Genomic DNA, 14,849 nt, shown 5'->3' with positions numbered 1-14,849 from the left:
ACCTGAGCCTGTGTCTCTGGCTTCCTAGGTCACTGCCAGGGTCCTCAGGCTGCACCGTGACCGGTGCAGATCTCCTGGAGCCCCCCCAGGGGATAGGAGCTGCCCCGTCATGCCCTCATGTTCTATGAAAACAGCTCACCTCCCCTTGAATTTTACTAACCCTCTCTTTCACCCTCTGCCTTCATCACTTGGCTCTTCTAAACCCATCCATCTGTCTGCAATATCCTTGCTTTTGTAACTTTTAACCCAAAGCCTCAACATTTTGCTCAAGGTTTCCCCTACTGTCCCTCATCCCACCCAAGCCACAGCCAATGGCCTCTTCCCTGTTCTCACGGAGCCCACTTTATCTCTCTCCTCCCGGCACTGGCCCTAATGTCTTGTAATTGCTTACACGTTTGTCCGGCTCCACTAGTATTTCTAAGCCCCAGGCCGGGCATGGAAGTTGGCTGTCTTGTTTTGTTTTTTTTTCTCTCTCTCCTCCTCTCAAGCATCATCCTCATCACAAAACTGGTCCTCAGAAAATATCTATAGAATATAAAAGAAGTAAGAATTGGGCCTAAGCCAGGGGAGGGGAAGAAAGGACAGAGAATGACCTTGTAGACCACATATAAAACTGTTCTTTCCCATGGATACTGCTTTCCACCAAGTCTAACCTTTTATCAATTTCCAGAACAGTTCTCAGAGCATCTTTAAATGCTGTTACATTGGTTTAGAAAACCAGTCCCCAATAGCACAAGATTAGGTCCTCTAATATCACTTAAATATTGCCTTCTCATATAACTTCTTATGTCCATGGCATCTAAGGTGTATTATTCTCCCTTGAAGAAAGATCTTCATTACCTTAATAGTGCCCCACAATTCATTTTTAAGTATTTATGTACGTATTTATATTCTGCCTTTATACATAAGATCTGAAGTGTATTTGTGATGGGGACTTTTCTTTCTCTTTTTGTTGATCGTGGTATACCCTATGTCTAGCACACAGTTGATGCTTATGTAAAATATCCTTAATAAATGTACAACTGTGTGCACTTTATAAACACAGGAAGTTGAATGTGCATCCTGAAGAAGTGCCCATCGTTTCTTCAGAGCAAATTATTGAAAAAAAAAACATATAACATCGTATCATTAATGAGGAAGTAGGACCACATTCCATATCCTGTGTTTCTACAGAAGAGTACAAGCCTCCTACTTCCTTCTCAACAACAAAATAATTCTCTTTGAAACCCATGGGCTGTACCGTGTGGCACTGATGTGCTGAGTAGGCAGAGGAGAGCAAAAGAGAGGAGCAGAACTGGTTCAGCAGAGAATAAAAGCTCGTTCTCTCTCATCGTGGCCATTGCCCAGCCAAGGTCTTCCCGTTGCGAGTCAGTTCTTTATTTCCACCTCTATCTGGTGAGCAGGCTCTAGACCTGTGGACATGAAAATCACCCATAGAGATGTGGAGGAAATGTGATGAAATTGCGTTAGAGTACCTGAGCCTCGATCTGACTAATAGAAAAGAAACTGGAGGTCATCATGGATCCCTGAAATGCTGCTCGTAGTGGGGATGTCGTACTGTTACAAGTGTAAGTGGAAACCCAAGTTTATGCCAGCAAGTAGAACTCAGGATTTATCTGTTGAACAGGATGTTTGAACTTAGTTGAAATGCAGACTTTCTACTATGTAGATGAAAGCATGGCCCTAACTATAGTCACCTTTTTATTAATTTCCATGTTATAAACACTATGAAATTAGGGGTCTTATTCCACTGCTCCCTTTAATGATAATGGTCTCATGAGAAAAAGAATGTAAAAAATTACTTTTACTTTTTAACGTAAGCCTATGTGTAATGTAGCCAACTCAATCCATACCTCAACAAACAATAAAGTCGTCTCTTCTTTACCAAGTGCTTTCAAGTCCGTTGTCTCAACAGATGTGCCCAACAGGTCAGGGATATAGACTAAGAAGATTTAAATTAACCCCATAGGATTTTCAGTTTTAAGTTGGTACTGTAGCTTAGGTATTATAAATGAAGTATATGATGAAACTGAAAGGAATAAAGGATTTGACTAAGTTCACATAGCTACATTAAATAAATATAGAAAATTAAAGTGTAGGCAGACTTCTGTTGGAAGAGACTTCAAGAAAAGTGTATGTACTCCTAGGCACAGACACATGTGTTGAAGACTTCTGAGAAACAATTTATCTTTTAAGATGTGACAATACATATATTTAGAAATGCACAGAGGCATGGATTTCTAGGATTAAATAGTAACACCTAGGTCAATATATTCAATACAGCAACCATTTTGTATTTTTAATCACAACAATTCGATATGTCTATGGCTTTAAATGGCCCCATAATTTGATTTCTATTTTCTTGATGTTGACAGTTTTATTGCTTACCTTTGGAAGCAACTAAGCTTCCTTTTTATGCTTATATAAGGTACAATACCATAGCCTGATCTAGTGGTGTGGTTTAAACTTTAATGAGTCATTCTGAAGCACCTATCTTTAAGGATGGGAAAATCATTCTTGAGAATTTGTTTTGAGACATTTACCCAGAGTAGTATTTATTTGACTTCATTTATTTCTTTTTACAAATTTTTATTGAATTTATTGGGGTGACAGTTAATAAAATTAGATAGGTTTCAGTTGTACAATTCTATAGCACATCATCTGTATATGTGTGTTCACCACCCAAAGTCAAGTCTTCCTTTCATAATCATTTATCCCCCTTATATTCTCTGTTACCTCCCCCGGCCCTTTGCCTCATGTAACCACCATACTGTTGTCTGTGTCTATGAGTATTATGCTAAGTGAAATAGCCAGTCAGTGAAAGACTGGCAAAAGAGCAGGTTGGTTATCTCAGGTGCTGTTCTTTAGGGGACGTCAGGATCAATCAGGCAGATCACCTACTAGCACTGGTAAGGCAATTCTTGATTGGTGTGAGATTTCGTTTCTGGCAGAGCTGACCATGTAACTAAATCTCCATTTTGTGACATAGGGCTTAGTATAAGTGACTTTATTTTTGGCTCGTTGTCTTGTTTTTAACAACTAATATTAATGGATTTTGTAATTTGGGGTTAATTTTGTATTACTTAGGGTAATATTGGATCTGTTTACTGTTTTTGCATTGATATTTTAGGTAATAGTCATAGCTTTCTTTATTTGGACTATCTTTATAAGATTGTGGTATCAGTGTTTTATTAGCTTCATAAAAAGAATTAAACAATTAGTAAGGTTATTTTTTATTTTCATTCTTAATATTCTGGGACAACAAGGCATTGAAACGCTCTAGTATATGGACAGTTGGTAGAAGTCTCCTTAGGAAAAAAAATGTTTTGCTAACAACATTGTTCCTTAATGATACTGTTCTTACACAGAAATTGATCTGATTAAGCTTTCTATCTCCAATGGGATCATTTTTTATAATCCTTTCTTACCTAGAAATTATGCATTTTGCCTAGGTTTGTACTTTGTTTCTTCCTTCATTTTAAAATCTGCATATTATTGTAATAATTTTTTAAAAAATATATTTTATTTTATTTTTATTATTTAATTTATGTATTTCTTTTTTAAAATTTTTTATTGATTATGCTGTTACAGTTGTTCTATTCCCCCTTTCATTCCCCTCCACCCTACCCCCATCCCCACCATTACCCCCCCTTTAGTTTATGACCATGTGTCTCCAGTCCTTAAATTCTATATTTCCCATGCTATTCTTGCCCCCCCTTCTATTTTCTATCTACTGTCTATGCTACTTATTTTCTGTACCTTCTCCCCCCTTCTCCTCCCCCCACTCCCCTGTTGCTAACCCTCCTTGAGATCTTCATTTCTATGTTTCCACTCCTGATCTAGCTGTCCTTTTAGTTTGCTTTTGTTTTAGGTGTGTTTGTTAATAACTGTGAGTTTGCTGTCCTTTCACTGTTCATTTTTTTTATCTTCTTTTTCTTAGGTAAGTCCCTTTAACATTTCATATAATAAGGGCTTGGTGATGATGAACTCCTTGAATTTGATCTTATCTGAGAAGCACTTTATCTGTCCTTCCATTCTAAATGAAAGTTTTGCTGGATAGAGCAATCTTGGTTGTAGGTCTTTGGATTTCATGACTTGGAATACCTCTTTGCAGCCCCTTCTTGCCTGTAAGGTCTCTTTTGAGAAATCCGCTGACAGTCTGATGGGGACTCCTTTGTAGATGACTGTCCCCTTATCTCTTGCTGCTTTTAGGATTCTCTCCTTCATATTAATCTTGACTAATGTAATGATGATGTGCCTTGGTGTGTTCCTTCTTGGGTCCAACTTCTTTGGTACTCTCTGAGCTTCCTGGATTTCCTGGAAGTCTATTTCCTTTGGCAGATTGGGGAAATTCTCCTTTATTATTTGTTCAAATAAGTTTTCCACTCGTGGCTGTTCCTCTTTCCCTTCTGGTACCCCTATAATTTGGATGTTGGAGCATTTAAAGATGTCCTGGAGGTTCCTAAGCCTCTCCTCATTTTTTTGAATTCTTGTTTCTTCATCTTTTTCTGTTTGGTCATTTTTTTCCTTCTTCTGGTCCACTCCTTTGACTTGAGTCCCAGTTTGCTTTCCATTACTATTGGTTTCTTGTGCATTTCCATTCATTTTAATTAGTTTAGCCTTCATATGTTCCTCTAGTTTGTGACTAAAATCAACCAGTTCTGTGAGCATCCTGATCACCAGTGTTTTGAAGTGTGCATCTGAAAGTTTGGCTATTTCTTCCTCACTTAGATTTATTGGCTCTGGGGCTCTGAGTTGTTCTTGAGCCATGTTTTGATCTGTTTGTGCCTGTTACATATGAGGAGCGGAGCCTTAGATGTTCACCATGGCGGGGCCACTGAGGTTGCTGGTTTGTGACGCTGTATGTGGGGGAGGGGTCAGAAAGAGACATTGTGGTCCCCTCTGCTGCTTCCTACCACTGGGGCCTGTGCAGTCTGTCTCAGTCTCACTGCTTGCTCCTTCATGGGTTTATCTGTATGTGAATGTATGACTGTGGTCAGCCTTTAGTGGGTCTGCCCACTGCTACTCTATACCTGGGATCTGCCCATGGCTGCTGGTGCACACCTGGGTCGCACGCCTGGATGGGTCCAGTGGATCTTTCCTGCCCAACCCCACTCTGCTGATGGCTCTTCCCTTCTTACTGGTTTGGCTGAAGGTTTCGTTGTTGTCAGACTTCCGTTTAGTTCAATTTTCTGTGGTTTGGCTGCATTTTTGTTGCTAAAACTTTGTTGTTTTTAAACTTGGCTGTGTGAGAAGGTACAGTGCTTCCATCTATGCCTCCATCTTGGCGGAAGTCCCTGAACAAACCCCTATTGAATACTTATTTTGTTACAAAGAAGAATATACAAATGTACATACATACATACATACATACATACATACATGGATGGTGGGGCAAAAGTAGGTCTACAGTTGTTAGTGTGCAAAAACAGTTTATTTTTACAGGTTTTATGATTTATTAATTGTATTATTTTCCATACAGCTGTAAACCTACTTTTGCTCACCCTGTGTGTAGAGATATAGATCCTTCTTTGTAACAAAATAAACATTCAGTGTGTGTGTGTGTGTGTATGTATATATATACACACACACAAATATATACACTGAATATATATGAATATATATATATATATATATATATATATATATATATATCACAAAGATTTTGCCTTCCACAAACTCCCAGTCTCTACCTAGGAAATAGATAGATTCCCACCTAATTATGTAATAAAGCAGGATCAAAGTATATTATAAAAACCAAGCCGTGCATAACACAACAATGGCAAAGGCTCCCAGCTGTTACCATATAAAGGAAAAGAACATGAAGCAACTGCCCTAAGAATAGGCTAATACTTTTTAATTATTCATAGGAGACAGTGTTGACTCCCTCCATGCTGAGCCTCCCACCCCTCAGCAAAACAAACCCTTGCAGTGAAGACTGGCAGCTGAAAAAAAATAAGAGTAAGTTATGAAATCGTCTTGTGATGGATCCAAACAGTGAGGAGTAAATCATGAATTAGGGCAGAAATAAGCCAATCACAAATTAGAGCAAAGGAATCAAAGATATCCCAAAGAGAATCACTATTGAATACATTTGACTGATTGTACTTTTCAAATATAGAAAGAAATATTTTTTATCATGAAGTACACGTAGTATTGAAGGATGAATTGAAAAGAAAATATATAGAAAAGTTTATAATGTATATATCTTAATATTTGTATAGATATATTTAAAATATATTTAAAATTTACATATTTCTATGTAATCTACATTTAAATGTATATTTGTATAATCATACATAATATATAGATTTACATCTGCAATACAGATTTACATGTGTAATATAGCTTTAAATACATAATACATATATTTGTATAAGTATTTTTATATGGATCCATGCATGTACTATGCAGCCATGATAAAGTTAATGCTGAATGGTAGAGAAACAAAAACAGACCTAGTTATGGAACACAAGATACTTTGAATGGTAAAGATTCATAAACTTATATCAGAAGAAAAGCATGCATGCCTCAATATGGAGGTATAGATTTCCAAGGTCAAGGATGAGCAAGAATGACAATTGGCCTTGTCGTTTATAAGGATATCTGGCTCCTCAAGTGCTCACAGTTCTGAGAAGCTATTATATATTTTTATATAGCCATCACGTAGTCAGCTGGCTACATGAAAATTATTTCTTTGTTGCAAGTAACTGCCACTTAAGCACCTCAGCACATTCTTACTTGTTCACTACAAGGGTAACATACCCAAGTGGGTATTCCCATTGCTGGTCATGTTTTAACATCTGTTTGAAGCATACTGCTGAGAAAGAAACTATATACATAAGTTCCTCACATAATTATTTTTCCTTTAGCACAATACATAAAGTTAGGGGATCTATAAACTAAACATGCTTTGGGTTGGAATTATAAAATTATGTTTTAATGAGTACATATTTTAACATCTTCTATATTTAAGATGTAAAAGAACATTGCCCTATTTTATGAATATTACATTCCGGTCATTTATAACGTTGTCTTAAGTGATCTAAAGTAAATAAAGATTATATGTAAGTATACTTTGTTTTCCATTCAGAAATGCTCTCCATGTTCTAACAGAGGGTTAAATGTTAGGGTTTTGAGGAGAATCTAAAAGATGTCAGGAGTAGTTACTGTTAAATATTTATGAGCCCACTGGTGAGGACAAATCATTTTCTTAATCTATTTTACTAATAGAAATTATTTATAAGTACATCATTAATTATTTACATGTTCCTGGTATTATGTTTGCATTAATAATTTAAAAATATATAATTATCTATTAAATCATCTAAATCTGATTTAACTTCATTTATCTTTTGTAACACAAATAGCAAGTTGATCATTAACTAGAGTCGTATAAAACCAGGTATTCAAGTGTGTTGACAAGCTTGGGTATTTAGAGACAGTAGTGAAAATAGCTGCCTACCTATATCTTTCTTACTCAAATTTCATATGGCGTAATTAAAATTCTTAAGAAAACTTTATGCAATTTCAGACCTTTCTTTTGTCCACTAGTTACTATTGCGTATACCCTTGAGGTCCCTGACATGCAGAGAGCGAGTTCCTATCTATAAATTGCCAATTAAGTCAATGCCCGCAGAGCCAAATACAGCAGGTAAAGACTGATTTTTTTCTGGGCAGCACAAGACATCCTTACTAGAAACCACTGCACAAAATTTGTATCATGCCAGCTTTGCTGTCCTTTAATTGTGTCTGAGGTCAGAGTATCATATCAGAGTACTTCTAGAGTTTCATAGTCTTGAAGTTATGCCTCAAGTTAGAAGTAGAAAATACAAAGTGTCATGGCAATATTATTATCCAGATATTTTGGTCTACAAGAAATTTTTCTATTACGAGGCCTGTTAAAGAAATCTTAACAGGGTGTTTCAGGATGTGGGAAGAAAGGCAAATTATCAGCCGATTCTCTTTAAATAGAAAAACACTTTATGTTTTGCTGATAATGAGCGAAAGTAAGGGCGAACTAACATTTGAATTGTAAACACCCTCACCAGTGTAAAAATATTTTGAGCTGCAACCTTCAATGATTAGTCGTCTCTTCTAGATGGATATGGACCAAATTGAGCCCTCTTGAAATTCGTGTGCCCAAACTCCCAGCAGTACTGACTGTGATGATACAAGAGACAGGGTCTCTAAAGAGTCACCTAAGTTAAAATGTGGTCAGGAAGGTGGGCCTTAATCCATTGTGATTGATGTCCTGATGAAAAGAGACCAGGACATTGACAGCCATACACACATGCGTGTGCACACACGTGACTGTGTGAAGACACATGGAGAAGACGGCCTATCTATCATACAGGCCGAGGAGAAAGGTCTCAAAGGAAACCAACCCTGCCAATTCTTTGATTTTGGACTTCTAGGTTCCAGACCTTATTCTATTGAGGTCCCCATCACAAACCTCCATTTGTGTGCTGGGCATACAATTCCAATGTTTTGGATCCAGGGCCCTCTTATGGGGCACTTGAAGGAAAAATTGGAGGTCATTGTTTTTCCTTGTTTACAGAAAAGTAGCAAAGGAAATTCAGAGTTCAGACTTTAATTGCTTACTGCTTTGGCTTTGCACAACAATAACGTTCTTAATACTTAGTGTAAGGAAGATAGTTTATGCAAATACCTTCTCAAATGCTTTATTAACAGAGTCTTTCCACAGCCTTTCCTGACTGCTTGAATACCTTTGGGTATTCAAGTTAATCCGAAGGTTAAACTCCCCTGAAATAGGAATCTCAGTCGAAGATCCTACTATTCTCTTGTTTTCCAAAACGTGGCCTCGTATAAGAGGTCTTAAGTCTATTTCTGTACTTATCTCTATAGGAGTTGCATAAATAAGCATATGGACCTCAAAATAATGAAGCCCCCAGTTTTGTGAATTTGTTCATTTATTCTGAGATAAACTTGACCCCGCTGCCTTACAATTTTTGAACCTGTAATTAAACATACTAAGTATGCAGACCTGTTTATTGATTTCCAGCTATGCAGTTTCAGGTTACAAATGTGGAAAAAATTATTTCTGTAGCCAGATGACCCAGAGGGACAATGGGAGCTACTATGCATAAGAAACAAGGCTGATGCCAGCATATATATCTTTTTTAATTTGAGGATTATGTTGGAAGTGAAACATAATCTTCAAGATGAACAAGAGCTTTTGCTAGAGTACTTAACCCTAACTATGAAACTAGCATAAATTACTTGAGTATTATTAACTGGTGTTTAACTTCCATGCACTTTCTACACTTAATTATATTGGAAATATTTTTAAATCTTGTTCATGGGTGATTAGAATGTTCTTTTATATTTAGTGGTTTAAAAGCATGCACATTGTGTATCCACCAACTTATCAATTATTTAGTCATTAAAAATGTGGGTGAGAAGTCATTTAGCAGTAATTAGGACTCAGTCCAACATATGTAAAAGGCAGTTGCCTAAATTGCAGCAGTGAGCTATAGAGATGCCATTAAACTGTTTGTTCCAAATAAAAAGAATATCTGTAGCAACTCCTTCATCAAGATGGCAATAACAGTAAATACACACACTCACAGAACACCACGGTGTAACTGAACAAAGAAAAGTAAGGTTCGGCTGCCTGCCACCACCAAGGCCAAACTCAGGAGGCAGCTGCCGGTGCAAAAGAGAAGAAGTTTTCATTCAGATGCTGGGTGATCCCGGAGAATGGCGGCCTCCACTTACAGCCCACCACCCCAGCAACACCAAGACAAAAGCCAGCATCCAGAGTTCCTGCTCCAAGGCAAAGTACATTCTTTGGAGCCCACATGTAGCTGCTAAGCAGTCATAGTCCCCATCCAGGTAGCTTAGCTTGTTCCCAGCTGCTGTTCATTTCAGAGTCTCTCCTGGAGCCTGCCTATGGAACTTGCACTGCAAGGCCATGTAGCTGCTTGGGCTGCAAGAGCACATGAACGCATCGGGCAGTACATCACCAGGTGGGCAGGAAAGAGCGAGAGGTGCCCTACCAGAAGCGATAGGCCACGTGGCTGCTCAGACCACAAGGCCCATGGAGAGAATGGGCAATTGCACCCCACGAGTCCAGGTCATGAGAGAGCAAGCCACGAGCCAGAAAGTGGTTTTTTTTTTTTGTTCCCCTGTGATTATATTAGCTTGGGTGTGGGCTGGGCCAGGTGCTTTCTCAAAAATGGCCAATCGGCTTTCCAAACTTTTGTGTGATTCAGGTGGGTCCGTCTCCCAAGCAATCCCTTCTAGAGGCCGGGCTAGAACGACAGGCCTCTTTGGTCCAGCACCCCCACTGCACCATTGTGACTTTTATGGTACATGTGCCTGCCTTTCCCCAGTTTCACCCTTAGTGTGGTACTGGAGGGGTAGGGAAGGCTTTTCCTTCTATCCGATAATCTTGCCAGCTTTCATACACTCAGTGCAAGAGCCTCACCCTGCTGCCATCTCAGCCAATGGGGGAGACTGCCTGGCACTCCGGACAGACTGTCCACTGGTAACAGTCCTATCTGGGAAATCATGCTGTTATTCAGGTAGAAAATGCTCTTCAGAACACCCACCTATTTTTGAAACCATTAGTGATTTTTAATGCTTTTTGGCAAAATTCTTCATTATATGTTCATCTGACCTGACCCAAATGCTTTGAAAGAAAATAAAGTTTCAGCCCTCTGGTAACTTATATCTAGACAAAACTCTTAAGAACAAAGTGTTTTCAAGGTGGCATAACCCCTAAATCTCTGCATATGTTAATATTTAGGTAATTCCACAAATACCATGAAATCTGCCTTAAAAAGTGTTTTTATTTCAAAGTCAGAAATCACTATGAACATTTCTAAGTTTCACTAAGCGTTTTCTAGGAAAAACACTCTAAATGCCTGGGTGAACTCAGTACTGTTTAATTTATTGTCTATGTAAACAAAGGAACATTTCCAATGTATTGAGTTCTAACTTATCAGTGTCTTCTGGGACATGGAAGAAAGAAAAACTGCATCAGCATATAATCAAAGAACATTGTTTCAAATGCTAATTTTTAAGTATCTTTTTTTCTAAAATCATTTCCAGAATTATTAGCAGATAATGTGAATTGACAGTGAGTGGTGATATTTGACAGCAGCTAGGCAGCCATTGAATGTTGCTGTGAAAAAAATGGCATCCAAGTGGTTCCAGTATCACTTGTCCCCTTCCCACCCCCAATCAAAAGATTCTAGAGAAGACATTAGCTTAAAAAAACAGTAAGTTAGTAACAAAAGCTGCTTTCACAGAGGGAAACTGACTGGTTTAGGAACTCAGATGTGAAGGAGACATTCTTTTCATTGGACACTGCTTATATCTTTTTGTTTTGCTCCATGGGATGTAATATCTACTTTTACGATAATAATCTATTTTTAATGTTTGAAAAGCCAGAAATCAATTTTAATGTGAATTTCCCAATTTCTAAATATCGGCAATTTAATTAACTAAAAAATTAAAAATAGCATATTTTATATGATAGCCGGAACCCAACACTGTGCTAGTTAAATAAAATATCCCTGAGCCAAATCTGGTAACACATTGCCAGATGGGTACCTCTGATTCAGACTAATGTGAATCCTATATTCTCATGAGGGGAGAATACAAGGGAGTTCATAAGTATTGATTCCTTTACAAATATCTGAACTTAGTACTTGCCTATGTGTATATCTGCACAGATGTGTGTTTGGGGTGGTAGCGGGGACGGCTTTGTAAAACTCTGTGAGATCAAGGTGATGATAATTAGAACACTTTCAAGTTCTATACCAATACCAGTAATTTCATCCATGAATTGGTAGATGAAGGCAGGTACCAGGAATACAAATCTCAACAATGCAGTGGTTTATAGATACATAGAGAAGAGATGATTAGAGTTCAGAAAAGTAGACTATCACTTTGATTTTGATCAGCACTGTTCCTGTTACTTACTACCATTTAGGTTAAGGTCATCCTGTGTGTCTGTCATTGTTTTCAGTGTTTTACCAGCATCACCTGACTTAATCATTGTGACAGTCAAATCAAGAATCAACAGTTTTATTCCATTTAAAATGAGGTTTAGGGAGAGAGATAATTTACCAATAAGTCTTCCAGAACACAAATCACAAAGCCTCTATTTCCAACCATTTCACTATTTTTGTTTTCTTGCAGGTCCATAGAAGCAATATATGTTTCAATTGGTCATCAAAAGTTTTTAATTTTTTTTGTTTCGAATATTGTTTGAGTTTGTGTGCATCCCCCAGTTTCCCACTGTTCATACGTTGTATCTGCTTGGTCCAGTCATTGAAGCTGTTCCCTGACTTTCAGATCATTGTTAGTGCCTCTTTCTAATCCACTCTAAACATTTAGCAGATAATTAAATGATATAAAATACTAAAAGCACCTAGTCTGTACATGGCCTATGAGAGACAATCAGTACTTTCTCTTCTTTATTTGAAATCATGTTTCTAGACAATGTTACTACATACTAGTTTGAAATTAGGATATCTATTTTAGCTCCTAACCCTATTTCCTAGTAAAATAGAGAGTTTGAGATAGGCCATCCTTTTTTTGTGTTCTAAAGTGATTAAATAACTCTGTTACCTACTAATATGGCAACACACATCTGGCTCCATTCTGCAGTTTGGACTTGAATTTAAAATGTTCGGGGTTTTTATACTCTTATCCTAAAGTTTGATCTTTTCAAATTTAAATGGCTATGTTTACATGTACCAACAAATGTTGTGTCCATGTACACATGCCTTACACAGGTGCTTTACCCTTACCATGGCACAAACAGGATGTAATCCCGCATTTCAAACTTAAGGCATTGAGTCTTGATGGTCTTTGTGAGATACAATGGTTTTTTATTCTTAAGTTTTCAATCGTTTTTATAATTAGTGGATAAGCAGAAGAAATGAGCAGAACTTTAGACAGTGTCAGTAAAGCAGCTATATTAATTTCCTGTTGGATTACTGTGTAACAAATGACTACCAATTTAGGGACGTAAAGAACATTCGCTTATCTCAGGGTTGCGTAGGTCAGATGCCCAGGTATTTCATCAGGCTGCAACCATGGTTCTGACTGGAGCTGTATTTTCATCTGAGGTCCAAAGTCCCTTTGCAATCTCATTGGTGGTTGACTGAATTTATTTTTTTCCAATTATTTCAGTGAGGACCCAATTTAGTTTCTGGTTGTCATCAAATCCTAGGGCAGCCTGCTGTTTTGTGCCATTTCATCCCCCCTGGCCATGATGCTCGGCTCCTTTTAGGCCAAAACAGAGAACCCACTGCAGTTTCGAATCTCTGACTTCTCTCTTCTCTGACCTCTTGATTGCTCTTTACAAAAATGCTCACCTGATGGGGTAAGGCTCCCCCGTCCTCAAGGAGAGGGTATTAAACGGGGCTTTCTCCAAGGGGCAGGGCTTTGGGAGTTCATCTTCCAATTCTGCCTACTGCAGCAGGAGGATGAAGTGGAAACTTACCCTAGGAACCCCAGCGATATTGCTAGCACAGCTCTTTTCAAGTTACTTTTTCTGGAAGCAAAATTGAATTCTGTGTCCTTTGCTTGCTCCCTGGGACTCATTCACACTAGTTTGAAAATGACTGATATGCAGCTCAATTCACACCAACTTTTGTTTTTTTAATGCAAAAGATCATTTTTTAAGGAAAACATTTATAAAACAAAATTTGTCATGTCTAGGATGTCCAGAGAATGAAGCTGTTTTTCATTTTAAATCAACATTTCAATTTGATTAGATTTGACACAGGATTTTGTTGCATGGCAATATATATTTCACAGAGCCTTACTGTTAAACATTTCATCTAAAAAGTCATTTATATTTTGCATGACACTTTAAATAACTACTATTGATTCTTGATTACATTCATATCAATATTTATGCTGCCATAAACAATGTTTATAGCACTGTAATTGATAAAACTATTAGTCCTACCTACTTGTAGGACCTGCAATTATATTGCTATAAATGTAATTTATAGTTAAAGTGATAATGTCTAGCTTTCAGCTTAAAACATGAATCCAGAAAGCTGTAATGTTTTTTTACAGCTGAAGGGGTAACTGATATAATTTTTAAAAAACAATTTGTTCAATTGGTAAATCTCCTAACTACAGGTTTTTCCATCCTCTATGGATCAGTCGATTAAAAAAAACAAAAAACAAAACTGAGATTTCTTAGTAAAGCCATTACTTGAGTTTTTCTAAGTTTTTGCCTAGTTTATAAGAGATATGAAATAGACAATGTTGTAGGTTTTTCCTTTGGCTCAGTTATAATGTAATGAGATAAAATGCCAACTTTTGATTTGGTTTTCAAAATCTTTTGTCCCATTTTGATTTGCTTTATCTTTAGAATGTTGGGTGCCTCTTCCAGTGAATAACAAGAAAAGAAGGATAAATATATGCGAATTTTAAAGTTCCTCCTTCAGTGGATAGGAGCCATCCTACCTTTAATTTGATAAAACTAGCACTTGAAAAAGATGAATAAAACCTCAGATTTTTCTTTAACTTAAATTTAACAGTCAATATTTCTATATTTTGTGGGAATCTTGCTTTGGTTTCTTCCTCCCATTCTTCTCCACCCAACTCCACAAAATGATCTGAAAAAAATAAATGCAGTCTCAGAGTTGTTTCTCTCCAAAAGCTGTTTGAAATATTTTATTTTGCGATGTGTCTAAGTGACTCTATAGAGAAAGAAATGCACCTTCCTCGCTCCAGAAGACACTTCTTTTCTCTCCTGAACTAATAGTATAACTTTTTATTTCTACCTTAATTATATGAGTGGATTTTCTTACAGACCATAATAATGGCATCTTAAAACCATGAGTTGT

Source organism: Artibeus jamaicensis, unplaced genomic scaffold (genome assembly GCF_021234435.1).
Source record: "Artibeus jamaicensis isolate MK-2021 breed Jamaican fruit bat unplaced genomic scaffold, CSHL_Jam_final contig_432, whole genome shotgun sequence".
NCBI classification, from domain to species: domain Eukaryota; kingdom Metazoa; phylum Chordata; class Mammalia; order Chiroptera; family Phyllostomidae; genus Artibeus; species Artibeus jamaicensis.
The sequence above is the reverse complement of the archived record's forward strand: the minus strand, read 5'-3'. Positions refer to the sequence as shown.